Genomic DNA, 20007 nt, shown 5'->3' on the forward strand with positions numbered 1-20007 from the left:
ATCTTTGTAATAGCCATTCTGGAGGAAGTCTATGCCCAAAATACACAGAGCCTCTGGACCAGTCACAATCGGATGTTCCTGCCACTCCTTCCCAGTCAAGCTCACCTCAGCTTCCAACAAAGTCAACTGTTGTGATCCCCCCATCACTCCAGCAATGGAAACAGGTTCTGTCCCCATGTGTTCCGATGGCATTAAGGTACACTGTGATCCAGTGTCAACCAATGCTTCATAGTCTTGTGGCTCTGATGTGCCAGGCCATCTGATCCACACCTTCCAAAAAACCCGGTTTTCCCCTGCCTCTTCCTGGCTAGAGGCAGGGCCCCTCTAAGCCAGATTGTCCTTCTTTCCTTGGGCGTATGCCTTAGAAGTTCCTTCAAGGGGATCGGACATGTCATCGTCATCATCATACTTAACATCTCGGCTACGAGCAACCGGAGTTGCTCTCTTTTTGATGATACTTCCTCTTTCTTTCAAATCACGCACCCGTTGTGCCAAAGCAGCGGTGGGTTTTCCATCCCATCTCCTCATGTCTTCTCCAGACTCACGCAGAAAAGCCCATAACTCAGCCCGTGGGATGTACCTTCTCTCCCCATCAAAGGAGCGCCAGCGTTGGATACCAGGGCCTTTAATTTGTACAGCCAAGATTTGAATAAGGTCCTCCTTAATCTCTTCCCGGAGTTTCTTATGATTATCCTCTATTTTGTCCTCTAGTTTCTGCAGTCGGGTTTCCACTGCTGCAATTCTGGCATGAGTTGGGCCATGCACAGCATCTGCATACGCTCGAAGCTTCTTTGCCATATCGAGCACAGTCTCATATGTATCATCCCGCTTCATTATTGCTAGGGCAGAAGCGTATTCAGGTGGCCCAAGTCGCACAAGTTTCCTCCACATTACAGGTGTGCATGGTACCAGGTCCGGATTCCTAGTTGTTGTATCATCTGAGAAAATGAGCTCTGCCACCGCCATCTCTCTCAGGCGTTGGATCCCCTGTTCTATGGTCTTCCACCGTGTCTGCTGTATATAGAGATAATCCGCACACAGGTATCGTTCTGCTACGCTTCTTAGGACCCGTTCCCAGAGGCTGTGAGGGTTAGCCCCCCTCATCATACCTTGATCGATGACAGGATCATGTGACAGGGATCCCAAATGCCTCGCTTCAGTACCATCCAAAATCGTAACTGCAGCATCCCAAAGGCGGACTAACCAACTAATTATAGATTCGTCAGGTTGTCGTCTGTAATCCTTTCTTAGGCCTCTGAGGTCCTTCAGAGAAAAGGAGTCAATATTAGCTCCAGAATCTGTGCCCCTTGGTGTGGCCTCTGATTTTGGTGAGGGTCCTTCTCCTGCATCATCATCATCATCAAAATCCTCCACCTTTCGATCGGTCTTGCCTTTACACTTTGCACCTCTTGTATTAGCTGCAACAGCCATGGGTTGAGGCCTATTGTCTGATTCAGCTGCTAGCCTGGAGCCTGGGATGTTAGCTGCAGCCTGGGTCACTGGGATAGTAACTAACTTATCTCCCTGTTCCCTTTCTGCTATCTGCTGCTCCACAGTATCTAGCAGAGTATGGTAAACAAACGCCAAGGCCCAGCTCACTGCAGTAATCCTTTCCTCCTTAGTATTACCATGGCACTTCTCCCTCAAATACTTTGCCACCTCGACTGGGTTCTGAATTTGATCAGATGGAAAGTCCCAGTCTATAGGATCAGAAAATTCCTTTGAAGTCTGGCCCATATCCTCCCATTTCCCACTCCAGTCAAGATTTTTCCTGCTTTGTTTTACTCCTGAATCAGGAGTCTCTCTAACCCCTCTAGAAATCTCAGCTTTCATTTTATATACACTCCAGACAGTATAGAAAAGGCTTAATAAATTAAATGCCAGAAAGATGGTTTCTTTTAAACTCAGGGGAAATTCAATATTTTCTAATAGCGATGTCAACAATTTGGAGGAGAAGAAGGAAGACAAAAGCTGAAAAGCCCCTTCCCCTTCTTCTCCTCAAACAAACTGAGTACACAGCCATAACAACAATCCATACATTCCTGAAACAAAGTCCGGCATTTTTATAAACCTCCGACAAATCATCACACATAAGACCAGCCCAATGACTATTCTGGTTAGTGCCCCCAGCTTACAAGAGCTACTTATTAGGGACAGCACCAGAGCTATTTCTGGATAAGGAAATAACCCAAGGGACCACAAAGGTATTAAAACTTCAAAAACCCCTAGGGACCAGAAATACCAGCAAGCTTCCACCCCAAATGACATTATGAATTACCAATATGCCCACAAAACAACCAAAACCAAAATATTATTGTTATAGGTTTTTTTTCCACTGTCTTTGGCCTCCATTTCCCGGCCAATGCACCAAAAAATATTCTGTCCTGGTTTAGGACAAATTAGGGGAGATCTCAAAAGGGAGCCCCCCAAACAAAACAAACCTCCAACCACCCCTCCCCCAACACCGGGTTCAGGAAGGAATTTGTCGGAGGAGCAAAGTGGAAAACAAAACCTATTTATTGACAAGTAACAAAAGAACACTTCCCAACACAAGAAAAGAAAAGAAAAGAAACCAGGCAGTGTTGTGGAGGGCACTGAGCTTCTCTCGCAGACTCCGGGGGTCCTGGACGTCTCAGGTCAGGTCCGGAGCCGGTCCAGTATCTTCAGGGGAGGGTAAGAAAGAGGGAACGAAAGAAAAGAAAAAAACAGCGCAGAAAGCAGCAAAAAAGCAGCTATCAGCTAGGGGCCGAGGCAGGAGCAAGCAAGCAAGCAGCAGCAAGCCAAGCCAAGCAGCCAAAAGCCAAGGTGCCCGGACACACTCACTCCTCCCTCCCCGCCCCGCCGCGGCAAGACGGCCGGGGGGGAGGAAGAGAGAAAAGGCACAGCTGCCAGACACAACACACGATATTGGGATAAAGGCTGTCACCCCACAACAGAGATGAACCATGAACTGAGGAGCCCATGCTGGCCTCACTTGGAGCATTTACTGTTTGCTGCTGTCAGACCTTGGGACATCATCCCACAGGTGATTAATTACTGCTCATCTCCTTGCAGCCTGTGAGAGTGGATGTAGGGGAGACCTGCCATCTCTACATCATGTTTGATCCAGCTTATGAACTGGATTTTAAGAGCTGGAAAGAAGAGAAGGTTCTGAAGATAGACATGGTCAGGGGCCATCCTTTTGTGGAGCGTATCAGCCTTCAGGGAGAAGTGCACTTCCCAAATCTCGAAATGCAGCCCAGCTCCCTGGAGTTTGGCTGCATCAGGATTGGCACTGAAGAAGTGCGTTTCCTGGAGATAACCAACTGCAGCCCACTGCCCGTCCAGTACCACTGGTCATTCCAGTCTGACAGCGAGGTGACCAGGTTTAGGTATGTGCACCTTTGCCCTCTCCTTGAAGCTCTTCTTGCTGGTGTCCTGTTTGTACTTGGCAAAGAACAAAGCTGTTTGCCTGGGGTCTGACAAATGACACTGAGCAGCTGTGCTCAGGCTGGATGCTCAGGGAATAGTTTTCCACCAGTTTGATGCTGCATAGCCCCCAGAGTGGTTTCCCCTGGGAAGGAAAGCTGGGGTGAAAGCTGCTTTCTCAGACCTCTGTGGCCTGAGGCCATGTCCACCTTGATGAAGGGCTCCTAGTCCCAGCTTCCACAGTGCTGCTGGAGGCCTTTCTGGCCCCTCTGCTTTGGGATGGGTCCTCTCTGCAGGAGCTGCTCTCTGCTCCTTGCCTTCCTCCCTTGCATTGTGCTGGAGGATGCCCAGAAGGTCCCAAGACCAGAGAAAGAGCCACTTAGCAGCAGGGCTGATGCTGAGCATCTTGTTACCTTCCCTTTCCTTCTTTGCTGAGACAACTCCTTTAGTGCCAGGATGATTTCTTTCCCAGGGGTCGGCTTTCAGTGGACACCTTGGAGTCTTCACTTCCATTTTTTGTGACACTTATTACTCATTTTGATTTTTCCACCCTGCAACATGTCCCTTATGTGTTCTGAATTGCTTGACAGCAGGGCTTGTTCATCACATCATTTCCTATCCCTGCCTTCCAGAGAGTTTCTATTTTAGAGTGAAAAATGTCATTGTCTGGGCGCCATGGTCCTGGGAAGTTGCCTCAAACCATTCATTAAAACTAAAGACAGTGGAGTACATGATTAGGATCTCTTGGGGGTTATGATGAGAGAGCCAGAAATGAAACCCAGCCTTAGGTAACAAGCTACAAAGCTGAAGACAGTGATTCTTTGGGGAGCAGGTCATTACAGGCCCTTGTCTGGGAATGGAGCATCCAGGTGGTGTTTGACTGTGGGGAGCACTTGCAGCTCAGCAGGGTGACAGGCAGGCACGGTTTGACTGTGTCCCTCACGTGGCATAGAAACACAAGCAGAGTTACCCTGAGCACCTGCTTCAATTAAAAGTGGGGAATATGACCTGAGTCACCTGGGAGGGTTGGAAAATGTCAACCAACCCCCCACCAGTGTCAGGGAAGCATTCCTGATAAATCCCTGGTGGAACTGCAGAGTTTCTGGCATTGGGCACTGGGGGGGCTGTGCTGGCTCGTCAGTGGCTGGCTCTGCCCCTCAGTGCCTCAGATCTCACCTTTTTGTTTGCCTTCTCTGTCTTTTCCACTCCCACTGTGCTTTTTGCATCCCCAAAAGATGTTAATCCCTGTCCTCTGCAGTTCCTCAATGGAAGCAGTTGCAGCTGCTGCAGCACCTCAGTGTCATCCCTGGGCTGCCTTTAGAACAGACCTGCTCCAGCCTGGATTGGGAAGGGCTGGATCAAACCATTTCTCAGTTCAACATTCCAGCAGCAACCCAGGGGCTGCATCCTGACCATGAGCTGCTTGTGCAGCTGTTCCTCCCTCCCCTGCAGATCCCTGTTCATAGTTATATTATTTTCCAGAGATGAGCTTTACCCACCTAAATTCAAACCCCAACCACCAAAGGCGAAGGCAACCTATTTGGTTCACCCGATAACTCGATGGAGACACTTCAGGATGAGATGTGTGGAGACAGACAGAATGCTGAGCACAATGCAGGATTTTGACCAATCTTTAAGAGACAAGGTAGATTTTCTTGTACATCTCCTGCTTGTGTTGCCTCCCCAGCCTGCCACCACCAAGTCATGCTCGTGCTGACCTCCCTTTTTGCTGCCCTGCTGTCCTGTGCCCTGACAGTGGGCTGGGCAGCAGGACCAGTGGCTGGACATGGGCTCTGTGGGAGGGAGAAATAGGAGAGTTTTCCTTGGAGAAGCTCACTCAGATCCTACAGACCTGTGTTGAGTGTGGCATTTTTTGCCTTCACAATGTAAGATGAGGCTTTTATCTGCCTCGTCATGGTAAGGCCTCCAGCTTCCTTCCCAGAGCCAGCTGGGATGATCCTGATCTCCATGGAGCCTCTTCCCAAGGCAGCCAGACTCCTGTTTGCACGGCTCTGCTTTCACCCAGAGCTGCTATTGCACTGCTGGCCCTGAAGCTGTCTTACAAAGGGAGACTTTGCAAAGTGGCTATCTCTTCCTCCTAGCATAGAAAATGGCTTGTTTTTCAGGTGCAAGCAGAACAAATTCCTGAATACCCTCGCCTCCTAGTGGGGTTTGAGGGAGTCAGTTGCTCCGTGGACACACCGCAGACTTCCCTCGAAGCGGAGGAGGTAAGAGGGAATCTGTCTCACTTGCACACTGTCAGTGTGGCAAGCAGGGCTGCAGCTCCCAGTGCCACTGGTGGCCCTCAGCATTGGCCACAGAGGGGCCTCCCATCCCTGCAGGCCCATCACAAAGTGCTGCTGGAGCAGCTGGTAGTTGGAGAGGCTGTGCAGGACACCTTGTAGGGCTGCCCAAGGACACTTTGCAGCACCTATGGAGGGCACTGCTCTCCCTGAAACTCCTCAGGTGGTCCATAGGAAATTTTTGCAGGAGCTTTTGCTGTAGCACGTTGAGAAAGCAGCATTTAAATCAGAGAGAGGGGAAGAGCCGCAGGAGCCAGATGAGCTGGGCTGGAGTCCTTTGCTCAGCTCCAAGAGCTCTCACTCTGAGTCTCCTCCTTTTCTAAAAGCAGTAAGAAATGCTTTTTAAAGGCAAGTTGTGCATCAGAGAGAATTTCTAGTGCCAGGAGACATCCCAGTTCACTTTCCTGTAATGTACTAATTAATGCATTGGTCTGTGAGTATGGGAGAAGATTTTCCCCATGGTCCCTCCACTGGTCAGTGGCATGGATGCAGGATGAGATGAGGGTGATTCTGGCAGTGTTTGGGGAATAGGCCCCTCCAGGTACAGCTGTACTTTGCTCCAAGATGCTCTTCTGCATCCATTGCCATGCTCGACAGCTCAATTTCTCCTGTCTTCCATGCAGGCTTTCAGTATCCTGCCAGTGTCAGGTGTGCTGCAGCCAGGAGAGAGCCAGCAGGTCTCCTTCACCTTCTGTGGCCACCTCAACACCATCTCCGATGTCACGGCGCTGTGCCACGTGGAGGGAGGCCCCACCTACGAGGTGCTGGTGACTGGGGAGATCTCACATGTCAGCTACCTCGTGAGGCCCCAGGAGATCAACTGTGGCTTACAGGTACCACACACATCCCTGGCACAGCTCCTTGCCTTGGCACCACGGCCAGCAGGTTCCTGCCCACCTCGCTCCAGGGCTCCCTGCCCTTCCCAGCCCCTTTGTTGGCTCTGGGGCTTGGAAGTCCAACCTTTGAGGGACACATCTGGCATCCAAACTGCTTTAAAATGGCCATCTCCAACCCTCTCCACAATGCTGGGAATGCCTCTTTTTCAGGGTACCTAACACTGCCTCCTGGGGCAGGCAGGGGCCCAGTGGGGATGCTCTGAGGGGTGTGTCCCTGAGACATCCCTCTGCTGGTCCACTCCTAAAGCCTGACCTCCAAGGAGATGCTCTTGTCTAAAGCTCTTGCTTAATCCACACAATGATCAAGGAAAGAAGTTGGGCTTCCAGTCACTACAGTTGGAGAGACTGTCCCAGAATAATCCCCACTTCACTCTCTTCCAGTCAAAAGCCCACAGATATTCCCAGCTGCTGGCTCTGTCTGTGTTGCCCTGGGTGGCTCCCTTGTTGCATCCATGTTGCTTGCCAATACTTGCATGCAGGTGCCTTTTCTTCTGGAATGCCTCAGTGCTGTCTCTGTTTCTCCTGGCTGTTGGTGACCCCTCAGAGGGCAGAGGAGGGCCTGTGTCCCCTGGTTCATTCATTGCTGGCCCTCACGTGGTTGTCACCACAGCTCTGTGTGCTGCCAGAGCTCCCTGGTGCTGTGCAGGTGCCCTGTGCCTGGGGGTTCCCCGGTTCCCAAGTGCCCCTATCTCCTCCCTGGTCCCTGCTCCCATGATGTGTCTGCTTTCAAACCCAGGAGGGAGAAAGGACATTCTCAGCAGCAGGCCTGGGTCTGTAACTTCCCTCTCCTGTGCCTTCTCTTCAGATGTTTAATGAAGTTCGTCACAGCAATGTCACCCTGGTGAATGGTGGCAAGATTGAACTCAACTGGGTGCTAAACCCTAGCCCTGCAGATAAGCATGTGCCTGGTGTGTTTCTGGTCAACCCCACCACTGTAAGTAGCACAAGTGACTGAGCCCAGCCCTGTGTCAGGTGGCCCAGGAGAGTGTGAAAGGAAAAAAGAAAGGGGGGAGGTGGGGAAGGGGGAACAAAGTCAGAGGGGAAAAGCCCAAACCCAGCCATGAGAGAGACAGGGCTGTAAGCAATTTCTGCTGGGGCCAGAGAAGGTCAAACAAGTGCTCTCCTGACAGACTCCCCCACGGCCTTGGCTGGTGGGTGGCTCTGCTGGCAGAGGTGACACCGGCGGGAGGCACAGGTGTGTGGGTCACTGTCCTGTCCTGCTGTAAGGGGAGCAGAGGAGAATTCTTTTTGATAGATTTCTCAGATGAAAATAAGGCACAAACGCAGCAAGTGTTGTATCTGAAAACTGTTTGTTGATAAAGAAAGGGCATGGTCCCGACCAGAGGGGGGGCAGAAAAGAGAGAAAATGAGAAATGGAGAGAGCAACAGAGGACAGGGACAGAGTGTCAGTGCTAGAGCCCTGAGGCGCTGTGTCGGGTCCTGCTCAGCAGATGGAGCGTGTGCAATTGTCCTAGTCCTGGTCATTTGTAACTTTTCAACACATTCAACAGGTTTCCATTCCTTCATTGGTTAAATGTTAATATTGCAACAACTCTTCACCAACATTGCTAACACAACACAACATTCTCATTAAAAGAGCTGTAAACTTTAGCAAAACTTCTTTTACAAAAGTCATCATTATAAAACTCATCTTATTTACTCTAACAATTGTGAAAGCTAATACTGCAATATATTTATCATGAAGGTGATGTGGTCTGATGGTTTCTTCTAGATGAGAACCTGTCCCCTGAGCCATCCCCCCATCAAACACTCTGATGCATTCCCTCTCTCTTCTCCCATCTCTGCAGGGTTCCCTTGCACCTGGCAAGAAGCAAGTGCTGAAATTCTCTTACATGCCAGGATTACCAGGAGCCTTCAGCAGGACTTACCAGCTTAAAGTGGGTGACCTGGAACCAGAGAACATCTGTCTGAAAGGAGAAGCATCCTTTCCCATGATCAGTCTGGACCTGCCCTGGAACATCAGAGGTGGGCACTGCCTGTCTGCCCCCAGGAAGGGCCCCTCTGGTTTTGTTCCCTACCGTGTGCCCATAGGGCAGCTCATGCCAACGCCACCGAGCCTGGAGGGTTGCAGGACTCCCAGATCAAGTCAAGCCCCCTGGTTGCTTCATGGGTCTTGAGCAGAGGATCCCATGTGGGCTTTGTTCCAGGAACCAACCTGCAGAGCCTGCCAGCTCATCTGGCAGGGTCCTGAAGGACAATGGCTAGAGAGAAAGGCTTGGGAAAGCTGTAAGAGAGGCTGGCAGGGCTTCTGGCAGGGTTGGATCTGTGTGACATTGCAGGGGATGAGGTTCAGAGAGGAGCAGCAGCATCCACTTTCCATGGATGTCTTGAGGGATTTCTTTCTGGAAGAAACCAGTGTTGGGAGGTGGGGACTTCCCAGCTTAAATGGGACTGGCACTTTGCTCACCCTTCTCTTTGTGGATGCTTTCTTCCTTCAGGAAATGAAAAATATGAGAAGACACTGAAACGGCTCATAAAACGCCGGCAAATATTTGATCCCAGCTATAAATCAGCTGTTCTGAAGAAGCCCCAGAGCCCAAAGACTGAGACCTTGAAGACTCGGGACCTGCAGCCCAGCGTGATTGCCTCTGGCACTGTAGTAAGAACAGCTGCAGCCCCGTTTGGCACAGGCCACCCTCTCCATGTCACCTGAGCCCCTTGCAGCCCACAGCAGCTTCCTGGTGCCCTGATGACACCTGGGACCTCCCTGCCCACTGACAACCTTGTGTCACCTCAGCATTGCCCCTAGGGCTGCCACGCTGGTCATGGTCTCTTCTGGGGCTGCAGCAGCTTCCTGGCTGGCCCAGGGAGAGAGGCTGAAGGCCATGCTCCAGGGATGGAGTTGATGTTGCTTTGAAGGAGATGCAGGTCATTGCTGGGGAGTTCATTGTTCCCAACCCTAGCCCTGCCAGATTTACAGACTTTGACAGCAGCTGCCTGGTTGTGCCCTGGGGCTGTGCTGGAGGTGCTCATCTCCACGAGGCACCAGCTTGGTGCCAGTTCCCTTTCAAGACAGCTTCTGTCCAAGCTGCCTTGGTACAGGCTGGGGACAGGCAAGTGTCTGGAGCTCTGGAGGGTTCCTGGCTTGTCTGTCTGCCTGGCCAGATCAGCTTTGCTAACAGTGTCTGGGCAGGCAAAGATGCTGGAGTTACTTCCCTGGAGATGAGGTCCTGGCTAAGAGAGCAGGAGGTGTCACAGGCACTGAGCAGCCAGACAGGAGGACCCCACACCCCCTCCCAACAAGAGTGGGCTGCGATCCTTTCTCAGGTGCAAGCTGGGCTTTGGGAGGGACCTTTGCTAACCAGCCACTGTCTTCCCTTTCTTCAGTCAGACACTCAGCTGCAGATAGAGATGATGAGGATGCTGATAGAGAAACCTTTTGTAGAACTGCAGCAAATTCTTCCATCCCATCCCCTGAAGAGCAGGTTCCCTGACAAGGAGCTGTGCCAGAGTCTTGTCAAGTGAGTAGGGACTGCCATCCCCATCTCCAGGTGCCCCTGGGTGGGAACACCCAGCCATGTCCCCTTCTCCTGAGAGCTCCCTGTGTCTGCAGAGCTGGGAACAGCCTGGACTCCAGATGGGCTCTGGTCCTGGTGGCTGTGACACGCTGCATGTGAGCAGCAGAGTGTCCTCCCTTCCCCAGCACCACGCTGAGCTTTGCGCTGCTCAGCTCCCCACAGGTGTGGGGTTCTGTCCCTAGAGCTGGGGGACCCAGTGCAGATCTTCTAGCCCTTCCAGACAGCATAGATTCTGTCCCTGCTGCCTAGCTCTGAGAGAGACAACTCCCAGCTGAGGTCTTGCTTCCAACTAACAGCTGTGCAGCTGTGACACTGAACAAAAGGAGAAGGGAACTGCACGTGCCAGCAAACCCTTTAAAACCCAACATCAGATGGTTTGGATCCTGGTGGGGTGGCAGGGCTTATCTAGGTGACTTGGCCTGTCCCTTTGCACCATCATGATGCAGCACAAGCACGGGAGCTTCAATTCAGGAAGGAGATGCTCTGCAGAGCAGCTCATGTGGTCTGGTTGCAGAGCAATGAAGATTTCCTGTGCAGGCAAACCTTATTCCTAGACTCCAAAGCAATTTCAGGCTCAGGCTGTACACCAGGCTAGGCAGTTCCACTGAGAGCAGTGGAGGCCCAGTGGACTCACCTAGACTGGCTTTTCATGGCAGATGAGCTGTGGCCAGTGTCCATTTTAAACTAATTTTGTTTTCAGGTACCATTAGTAGCTGATCAAACCTAGGACCTGCACTTCTCCTGACTTCCCAAAGTCATTGCCAGGTGGTCAGGCCATGGGTTTCATGGGCTTGAGCTGAGTTTTTACAGCAGTGAATAGAGAAATAGCCACTTTATTTGTATCCTCCATCCACTTGGATGTGTAGCCAGGCTGTGGTTTAAGGACTGTCCTTATTCCTTGCAGAGTTGAGCTGCTCGAGTATGTCCTGGACATGGGCCCTGTCCTTAAGGGTTACACTGAGTCACACTCTCTGAAGATCACCAACCCTGGGCAGATCCATGTGTCCTTCCAGGTCGATGTATCTGTCCTGCAGGACACAGGTAAGCAGTGCTGGAGACACTTCCTGTGCCCTTGAAGGAGGTGTCAGACAGATTAGCTTAAGCCCCTGAACCTGGGGAGGTTTCTGAGCTTTTTCTTCTCAGTGCCCCTGCTGGGAGCTGTAGAGGCAGAACTCTCCTGGCCAGCCATGCCCAGGGACCTGGCCTGCCTGTGGCTGCCCTAACGCTTCAGTGCAGGGGCCAATGGTGACCATCACCCTGGTCACCTCTCAGCATCTTCCACCCTTGGCTCCCACAAGCAGCAAGTTCCTTTGGACACTCTGTGGGCTTGTTTTGCCAACCAGCGGGGTCTGCTGTATTTTGGAAGTGCTTTGTTTGGAGATCACACAGGTTCACAGCACCTGTATTCAGCCTTTACTGAGGAAGCAGCCTATGAGATCCTCTGGTGGATCAAAAGAGGTTTCCAAAAGAGGCCTTGAGGCAAGGCTGCCCTTCCATCACACAGTGGCTCACTGTGTCTGAAGGGTGTTCAGGTGCACTTTTAAGATTTTGTCCAGGTCACAGCACAGCCTGGGGCTTTTGCCACACCTCTCAGCCAGGACACCTGTAAGGCCTAAATGCTTGTACACATTTTGTGTTTTGTGTGTATCTCAGCTGCTTTGTGTTCATCTGTTCAAGGTTTCAGCGTGGGCCTGGACCAGATGATTTGCCTGCCCCCCAACAACAGCGTGGACTTCGACGTGCGCTTTGAAAGTGCCCACAAGCCGTATGGTGACGTGGAAGTGGTGCTGCCCATAGAGGTACCACAGTTCTTGGGGCAGGCAGCAGGCTGGGCACAGCAGCACATGTCACCTGCACGCTCTGCTGAATTCTCTGTCCTTCTCCAGGTGACAGAAGGCCCTATGTACAGCATCCGCATCCGTGCCACTGTGTTGGAACTGTCACTCACCCTCTCCAAGAACAGACTGCAGTTCTCTGACATCCTTGTTGGGGACTGCCAGGTTGAGACCATCCGACTCTTCAACTGGTTCCGAGTACCCTGCAAATGGTTCATTGCTTCCAACAAGCCTGCTCTGAGGGTAAAGCACAGGCGACATTGAACACAGACCTTGGTTGGGTTTTCTTTGTGACTCTTGCCCTTTCTGCTCTGTGGCTGCTTGAGCACTTGGGTCTACAGTGTGTTTGAGGAAACTTCTTAGGGTCTAGATCAAGGCTGGTTTGCCTCAACCTGTTCCATTAGCTGATGCTTTGCTTTGCTGCCATCTTCACCCATTCCTCCTCCTCCTCTGAGGACAGTAGTTCCCTATCTGCCTGCCCTGTCTACAGGGCTTCCCTCCAGCTCTGGGCTTTGGGGCCACACTTGGTTTGGCTGTGGGTGCTCTCAGCACTATGTCAGTGTCTCAGAACATGAGGAGACCTCACATTATTGATTTCTGTGCCCAGAACAATCAGCACGAGCCTTGTCCCTTTGACGTGACGCCCTCCAAAGGAACCCTTGATCCAGGAAAGTGGCAGAACTTGCATATCCAGTTTACACCTGAGGAGGAGGTGAGATTGGCAGGTGTCAGCCCAGGAGGCCTGTCAGGGCTATCTGGAAATGAGGGCCTGGTGCAGAGAGTGTGGTAGGAGCTCTGCCTTCACAGGGAGCCTTCTGCAAACCCCGTACTCAGCGTGGCTCAGTTCACCCCACAGAGCACTCCCGTGAGATGTGCTTTGAAATGCCCACAGGGAGCTTGCACAGAGAGCACCAGGGCTCTGAGGCTGCCTATTGGCACATGGGGGCATGTGCCCAACTCCCCTCAGCCTGCCCCTTGCCTGGCTGTATTTGCAGCTGTGACACTCAGTGCAGAGCAGCTGCCCACTCACAGAGGATAATCCTGGAATGGCCCATCCTGCTGCAGGACTGACAGACCAAACAGCCACCACCCACCTTCCTGGGCACGGCAGGACAGTCACCTGTAGTGGGGTGCTGCCAGCAGTCCCTGGGGCTCTGGCCTGCCTGCACATTCCTGTGCAGCTGGGGATTCAGCTCAAAGGACAAAGCATTCCCAAAAGTGGTTTGCCTGTGGCTGCTGGGTCTTGGAAAGTGGCAGTGTGTACCAGCATGGACACAAGTGCTTGTGTGCCCACACACACTCCCAGGGATCTTTTAATTGCTCAAGAAATGTAACCATCTTGTGTCTGGCTTGGACCAGAGCCAAACACTAAGCAGAGAAGATGACCCTTATTTCTGGCCAGCAAGAGCTCATTTGCCTCTCTCTTGGAGCTGGTGTTTGCCTGATGCAGCAGTGCCAGGACTGTGTCTGGACACTGAAACCCTGAGGGCCTTTCCCATGAGCACTGCACTCCTGCATGACTAGGTGAAAATGTCTGACAGGCCATTGTACAGCCATCTGATACCCAGTTACAGTGCACACCAGCATTCATCCCAGTTACTCAGACCCAGACTACTACAGATGCTCTAGTCCCTAGCATAAGTAAATATCTCGTTTCCATTCACCTTGGAGGGACTGATAACACCCTGACCTTGGGGCAAGCATTGCTGTATTTGGGGTCCTGTCATCTGAGACTTCATGGATGAGTTTTCTGTGCTTTCCTCTTTTCAGAGGTCTTACAAGAATGAGCTGGAGCTTAACATTCATGGCAGAAGCAATCACTTAAAACTGAATCTCTCAGGACAAGGTCTTGAGCCACGGTTGGAGTTCAGGCCCCCAGCACTAAAGATGGGATGGATGCTGGTGGACAGCGATGAGGTGGAGGCCACAGTGGTGGTGAAGAACCCATGCAACTTCCCCATTGAGTTTTACTCCCTGGATTTTGATGAGCAGTACCTTGAGGAGGAGAAGGTGAGAAGTCTGGTCCCCATGTACACGCTGCCCAAGCTTCACAGCACTCCAGCATTCCCAGGCTTGTGCCAGGGAGATGGAGGCAATCCCCAGGGCAAAGCCAGCTCTGCTGACATGCTGTGGGAGGACCTAAACTAAATAGTTTGTGTTGTTGGGAGGAAGGGAGGAGACAGAAAATGGGTTTGTTGAGTCTGTGTGATGAAAGGCAAGAAAAGGAATCTTGTGTATGGCTTCTCTTCCCTCCACACACAGATCCTGCGGATGGCAGTGGGGTCTGAGTACCAAAAGAGCTTTTTTCTGCCTCCACGTGCCGTGGGTGAGACGCTGCCTCCAGAGGTGCTGCAGAATCATGGAGCACAGTGGAGGCCAAAGGCTCAAGAGGCAGAGCCCAAGGCCGGGGCTGAGGCTGAGGCCAAGGCCATGGGCAAGGCAGCAGCAGGTCAGAAAAACAGTGAGGGTTTGGTGGTGTCTGTTTTGCCTGTGGTCACAGCAGGGACTCCAGCCCATACACCCTGAACTCTCTGTCACCTTGCTCTCCAGGGAAAGCCCGTGCTTTTAGCGGCTGCCTGTTCCCCAGCTTGGTGGAGGAACTCTTGGCTGAAGGGCTGTGGCATCCTCTTCCAATTCTGAGTGCAGCCAAAGCAAGCTGCTATCTGCCTGCCATAGACTGGGGAAATAATCAGGATATTTCCTTGTGTCCCTTAGCCACAACGACTAGGGCTGGATGAGTTCCTCAGCCAATAGGACCAGGTCTAATATCACTGGCTCTTTTATATTTGCACCTTCCTAGCAGCAAAAGAACAATCTCATCTTGCTTTCACCAAGTCTCCTTTCCTGGGATCTGAGGGGATGGGGAGGATGGTGAGGATCAAAGGTAGGCAGGAGGCTGACTTTTCCCCCTGGTTTTGCACTGCAGCACGTCACAGAGCTGTCCCATTCTGTCCCGAGTCCATGGTGAAAGAGGCTGGGAATCCTGTCTGTCGGGCTGTCCTGCACCACCTGGGCATTGACCCGGACTCAGGGAGTTGCGAGGCGCAGCCCCACCAAGGAGGGATGGTTGTCATCATCCATGGGCCGCCCCGGGCAGGTACGTGAGCTGCAGCCCAGGGCTGCAGGGAGAGGGACAAGCAGGGGGAACACATCCTGGTGGGCCACGGTGCTTAAGGCAAGTCCTCAGCTGAACGGGAGGTGGAGATGATCCACTTGGCTCTAGCATTCAGAGTTTGTATGCATGCTGCAGCTGCCTCCCTCATGGCCCCCCTGGAGGGACACTTGCTTTCCCACTGTCATTTTAACTTTGAAATTTGTTGGAGGTTTTCCAGGGCCTGTCCCTGCAATGCCTCCTGTGCCAGTGTCACCAAGCAGTCCTCCTCTCTCTCTCAGGAAAGACAGAGATAGCAGCAGGCCTGTGTCAGTATTACGACGCTGCTTACGTGTCCATCGACACCGTGGTGAAAGAGGCCATGGCCAAGGACAGGAGCCCAGCGGGGCTCCGTGCCCGGGAGCTCTGCACCCAGGCTGCCCTGGAGCTGGAAGGCAAAGACGAAGGTGATGCTGGTAAGGAGAAATGCTGGTAAGGACCCAGGGCCAGTGCTTGAGAAACCCACCACCACCGTCCACTTCTGCTTACTCAGAGCAGCAGTTTTTCAGTCCTTGGGTTTCTCTTAGGGAACATGGGTGAAGTGCATCACTGGCTTGCCAAAAAAAATGAAATCAATTTTAAGGGCGCAGAAAAAGGTTCTTTTATAGCCCTGTGAAGTTTTGACACTGGCATAAGGCCAAATGCCCCCATGAAAATACACTTTCTCTGGTGTCTGCTGTGAGATTTTGACCAGGAATAAACAAAGCAGGCTCTCACTTGAAAAAAAGAAAAGTTTATCAACTAAACTACAAAAACAATTACTAAACTACACACAAAAGAAAAAGAAAACACAAGGAAAATGAAAACCTCACAAAAATACTCTCCTCCTCCTCCCCCCTAAATTCCCAATACAATACATCTTCCAAAATCACCAGTTCTGGGTCCAGCACCACCCTTTAGAATGCTCAACTTTCAGTTCCTCAAGAGGAGAGGGAATCCTTCCATGTGTCGTGGTGGCCTTTTCCGTCCTTGTTCCGGTGCTCTCACCACCGAACAGGGATCAGGACTGCTTCCAGGGTTGTCTTTTTAAGGATGCTTTGTCCAATTCCAGGAAAGCACAGTATCTCACCTTTGGGACATCTGTCTCCCCCATATTTTATATACCCCCTGGGGCCGAGGGGTACCCACACTGAATCTTCTTTGGCTCTGGGACATTTCTCCCCCTGGACTCAGTCTCTGTATCACACGGAGACATGGACATCTCTGTCCATGGCTACACAAAAGAGTCCAGCATAAAATGCCACTCCCTCTTCTCCATTCTTCCAACATCTCTCACTCTCTCTCTCTCTGGTCCAGACCTTCATCACTCGTCTAGGAAGGGTTAATGTTCTGTAAGGTTTTCGTTGTCCAAGAAGGGTTAAAAACTCCTCCAAGTGGCTGGACTCCTGGCTGCACCCCCCCCATCTCCTCAGCCGGGCTGCCTGCTGCCAGCACATGTTTACTAAATTTCCACATAACTGCCACAAACACAGGCTGCACTCTCTCTGTCTGTCTCCAAGGGGGGGGAACAGGCTGCACATTGCTTCCCGGCATTTCTTTACTTCTTCCTTCCACCCTTGGGGGGGCCAGGCCTACCTCTCCCGGGCCAGGCCGCATGGCTTTTCCCCTGTCCCCGCCCAGCCAGCAACTGGGCCGGGGGACAGACCCAACTCCTTCCCGCTGGAAATCCAAAGAGACACTGCCAGGGGGAGAGCCCTGCTTTTACCCTGTGTTCTCAGAGGTGGATCCAATGCCCAGTGGTTGGGTCAGATGGCAATATTCAAATCTGAGCACTCATTGGCCCTATCTACAGTATCCCAGAAATCCTGTTTCTGGGTCAAACCATGACAAGCCCCCTTTGCTGCCTTTCTTGGCACATGTTCGTTTTTCTAGGGGTACCAACTGCCCAGGAAGTTTCATAAAAGTCTCCAGTCTCACATGGAGAACAGCCCGACGAGCTGTGTAACCCGGCAGTGGGCGTAGGTAAATCTCTGGGAAAAGAGCTCATCTAGGGCTGGTAAAGCATGCCTGTCTCTTTCCCAACTATTTTATATTTCCTCAAAGCTGAATTGAGCCTTCTTCTTATGGGCAGCAGGCAGAACTGCTGCCCACCTGAACAAGGAAAAAGCCTTCTGAAGTGGCTCATTGAGCACAGGAGGACTGACTATGCGTGTAACCTCGCAAACGAGAGGAAGGGAAGGACAGCCTCCCAGAGGAGTTTCCAATGAGAGACATGCTCCAGATGAGCTCTCTTCTCCAGAGTGTTACCTGTGGCCGCTGTCAGGTTACACAGCTCGTTGGGCTGTTCTCCATGTGAGACTGGAGACTTGTGAAACTTCCTGGGCAGTTGGTGCCCTGAGCCCTGCAGGGTGAGGCCAGACCTGGCTCAGTGCAGGGGGAAGTTTTGCAGTGCTCAGTTTTGAACCTGGCTGGGTTGGGAGCTGGTGGAAGGAAGAAGAGTCTGGGTCCCAGCTGGGCTTTTCCCACAAGGAGGATTTAGCTTCAGTGGAGATGGGTGATGCAAGTGTGGCAGGGCTGCAGGTCTCCACATGGGAATGCAGGATGGGTGCAGTGTATGGAAACAATGCTCCTGGAGGACAAATCTCTGGCTTGATCTGCAGGGGAACTGCTGTGTGAGCAGCATCACCTGCATGCACAGTTGTTAGGAGGGACATAGTGCTGGCTTTAAAATCAAGTATGGGATGGTGTGCTTTACCATGCTGGTAAGAGAAGCAGGGAAGGAGCTGCTTCTGGGAAACAGTGCTGCCAGTGCCCAGCAGACTGGGGAAAAAGAGCCATGTTCCTTCCCAAAGCTGTGCCCATTGCAGTCAAAGGTGCCTGCTTGCTTTACAAAGCCCCCCTGAACCATCTGTTCCCTGTACAGATAAAAAATCTCAGACCAAGAATAAACGAGCCTCTGGGGAAAAAATCAAGAATGTCAAAGAAAAGACCCCTCCATCACAAAAGAAGGAGTCAGCCAGCAGACTTGGTAAACATGACATCAAGGTAAACATGATCTGCCCTGGTTGATGCCTGGGACCTTTGCATTGTCTTTGAGATGGGCAGGGGCCGCTTGCATTGGAGGCTCTGTGGGTCTATGTGCCATGACTTGGGCTGGGAATGTGCTCTGGCAGACAGCTCCACTGGCTCTCAGTGGTTTGCTGGCAAAGTGCAGTCCTGGCTAGTGTGGCTGCAGGCAGTGAGCAAAGTGCTGGGAGGCTGCACTGGGGCTTGCAAGCTTGGGTGTCTGCTGGCCAAGGGATGGGCCCTCCAGAACCGTCCCCTGGAGCCCCCAGCCTGCACTGCAGGGTTGTTCTAGTCTCCATTAGTGAGGAAGCCCAGCTCCAAGCCCAGCAGTGGGAGTTGTTCAGGGCTGTTGGTTTCTGTTTCCATTGCAGTTCACAGTTTCCACTGCTCCTGCGCCCCAGCAGCTGAGCATCGTCAGCAGTCGTGGGGAAGAGCTGAACTGCTTGAGCTGTGTGCTGCCTGAGGAGCTGCTGGTGGACATCCTCAGTGAGAGGCTGCAGGTGTGTGGGGTGGGGCAAAAGGAGACATTCCTGCTCCGGAGAGAAGGCACTGAGGTACGACTCAGAGAGGAGGAGGAGGAGCAGCAGCTCTGCACATGCTGCTCGAGGATCCGGACTGTGTGCAGGGAACCCTGGGGGAAGCTGCAGCTGCCCTTAGTTGGCAGAGCCTAAGGACAGGTCCCAGCTGCTCTTAGCTACTGCACTTGGAACAAGGATAGCTGGTGCCCTGGGACATCTGGGATCACTGTCCAGCTGTGAGGCCCCTGCGTGCAATGGCTGACTTACTCTTCCCTTTATTCACAGCGTAAAGACTGCTCCAAGGGAGTGATCTTTGATGGCTTGGAGAGCCTCTTTGCAAGCAGCCTGGAATCTTCCCTACTCTGTGTACTCAAAGCTGTCAAGAATCGTTGTCATATCTTCATGGTAAACCTGCATGAGGATTATGATTCTTGGAAAGCCAGGGAGGAAGCTGAAAGAAAAAGGAAGGAAGCTGAAACCGAGAAGGAAGGTGAAATATCTCCATCCCTCTCAAATCTTTTCTCTCAAGCCCTCACCCTTATCTCTGTGTATTTGGCTTTGCAGCAGAGCTTGTAAGAAATGTTTTTATTAATCTTTCTGCCTTCTGCCTCAGTGTAACCAACACTCATCTCAGAGTTGCAGGAGATCTTAGGCTTTAAGACTCACCTTAATCTCTAACGTTAAAGCTTGGGCACAAGTGCCAGCTGCTGTAGCTGAGTGACAAACAACTGTCCTCAGCCTTGGTGCGCTTAAGCCAGGCAAAGCACAGGACCTCACTTCCCGGCCATAGCTTGGGAGATTGAATTCTGGAGCAGGGATATGAGCTCCCCAATATCTCCTGGGATGATAGGCTGCGTCAGGAAAAGCTGTGAATCCTTGCAGCTGCCCCAGAGCACCCAGCTCTGCTTGCAGTCACTCATGGTTTCTCCTCTGGTTTGTGCTAAAGATCTGCAATGGGAAAAAGCTCTGCAGAGGAAAGCAGAACATATCTTGCAAATAGATGAGGATGAGTATTATGCTCTCCCTAAGGAGAAGAAAGCAGAAGTGGATAAAATAATCCTGGAAAGGAAGCGCATACGGAGGAAAAAGTGAGTAAGCCTTCCATGGGTTACTGCTCTTCCATGGGTTATCGTCCCTGGAGGGCTTCCCTGCTCCAAGGACTCTGAGCTCAGAGGTGCTGCAGAGCAAAGGCCAGAAGCAGCACAGGGATGGCCACTCTGAGCTCCCTGGCTCCCAAGAGAGGAAGGACCTTCTTCTGTTGAGACAGAAGATCTTCTTCTCTATTTGAGTGCTGAGCCCTCCTGCCTTAGATGCTGCCTGCAGGGAGCTGGGCTCTGGGCTTGCCTTGGCA

The 20007-nt window shown here is 52.0% G+C and overlaps 1 pseudogene; it reads left to right on the forward strand.

The window, feature by feature from the left end:
- The window catches only part of LOC131089633 (hydrocephalus-inducing protein-like), a 66451-nt pseudogene that overhangs the window by 34442 nt on the left and 12002 nt on the right, over positions 1-20007 (forward strand).

This window comes from Melospiza georgiana, chromosome 14, assembly GCF_028018845.1.
Source record: "Melospiza georgiana isolate bMelGeo1 chromosome 14, bMelGeo1.pri, whole genome shotgun sequence".
Lineage (NCBI taxonomy): Eukaryota > Metazoa > Chordata > Aves > Passeriformes > Passerellidae > Melospiza > Melospiza georgiana.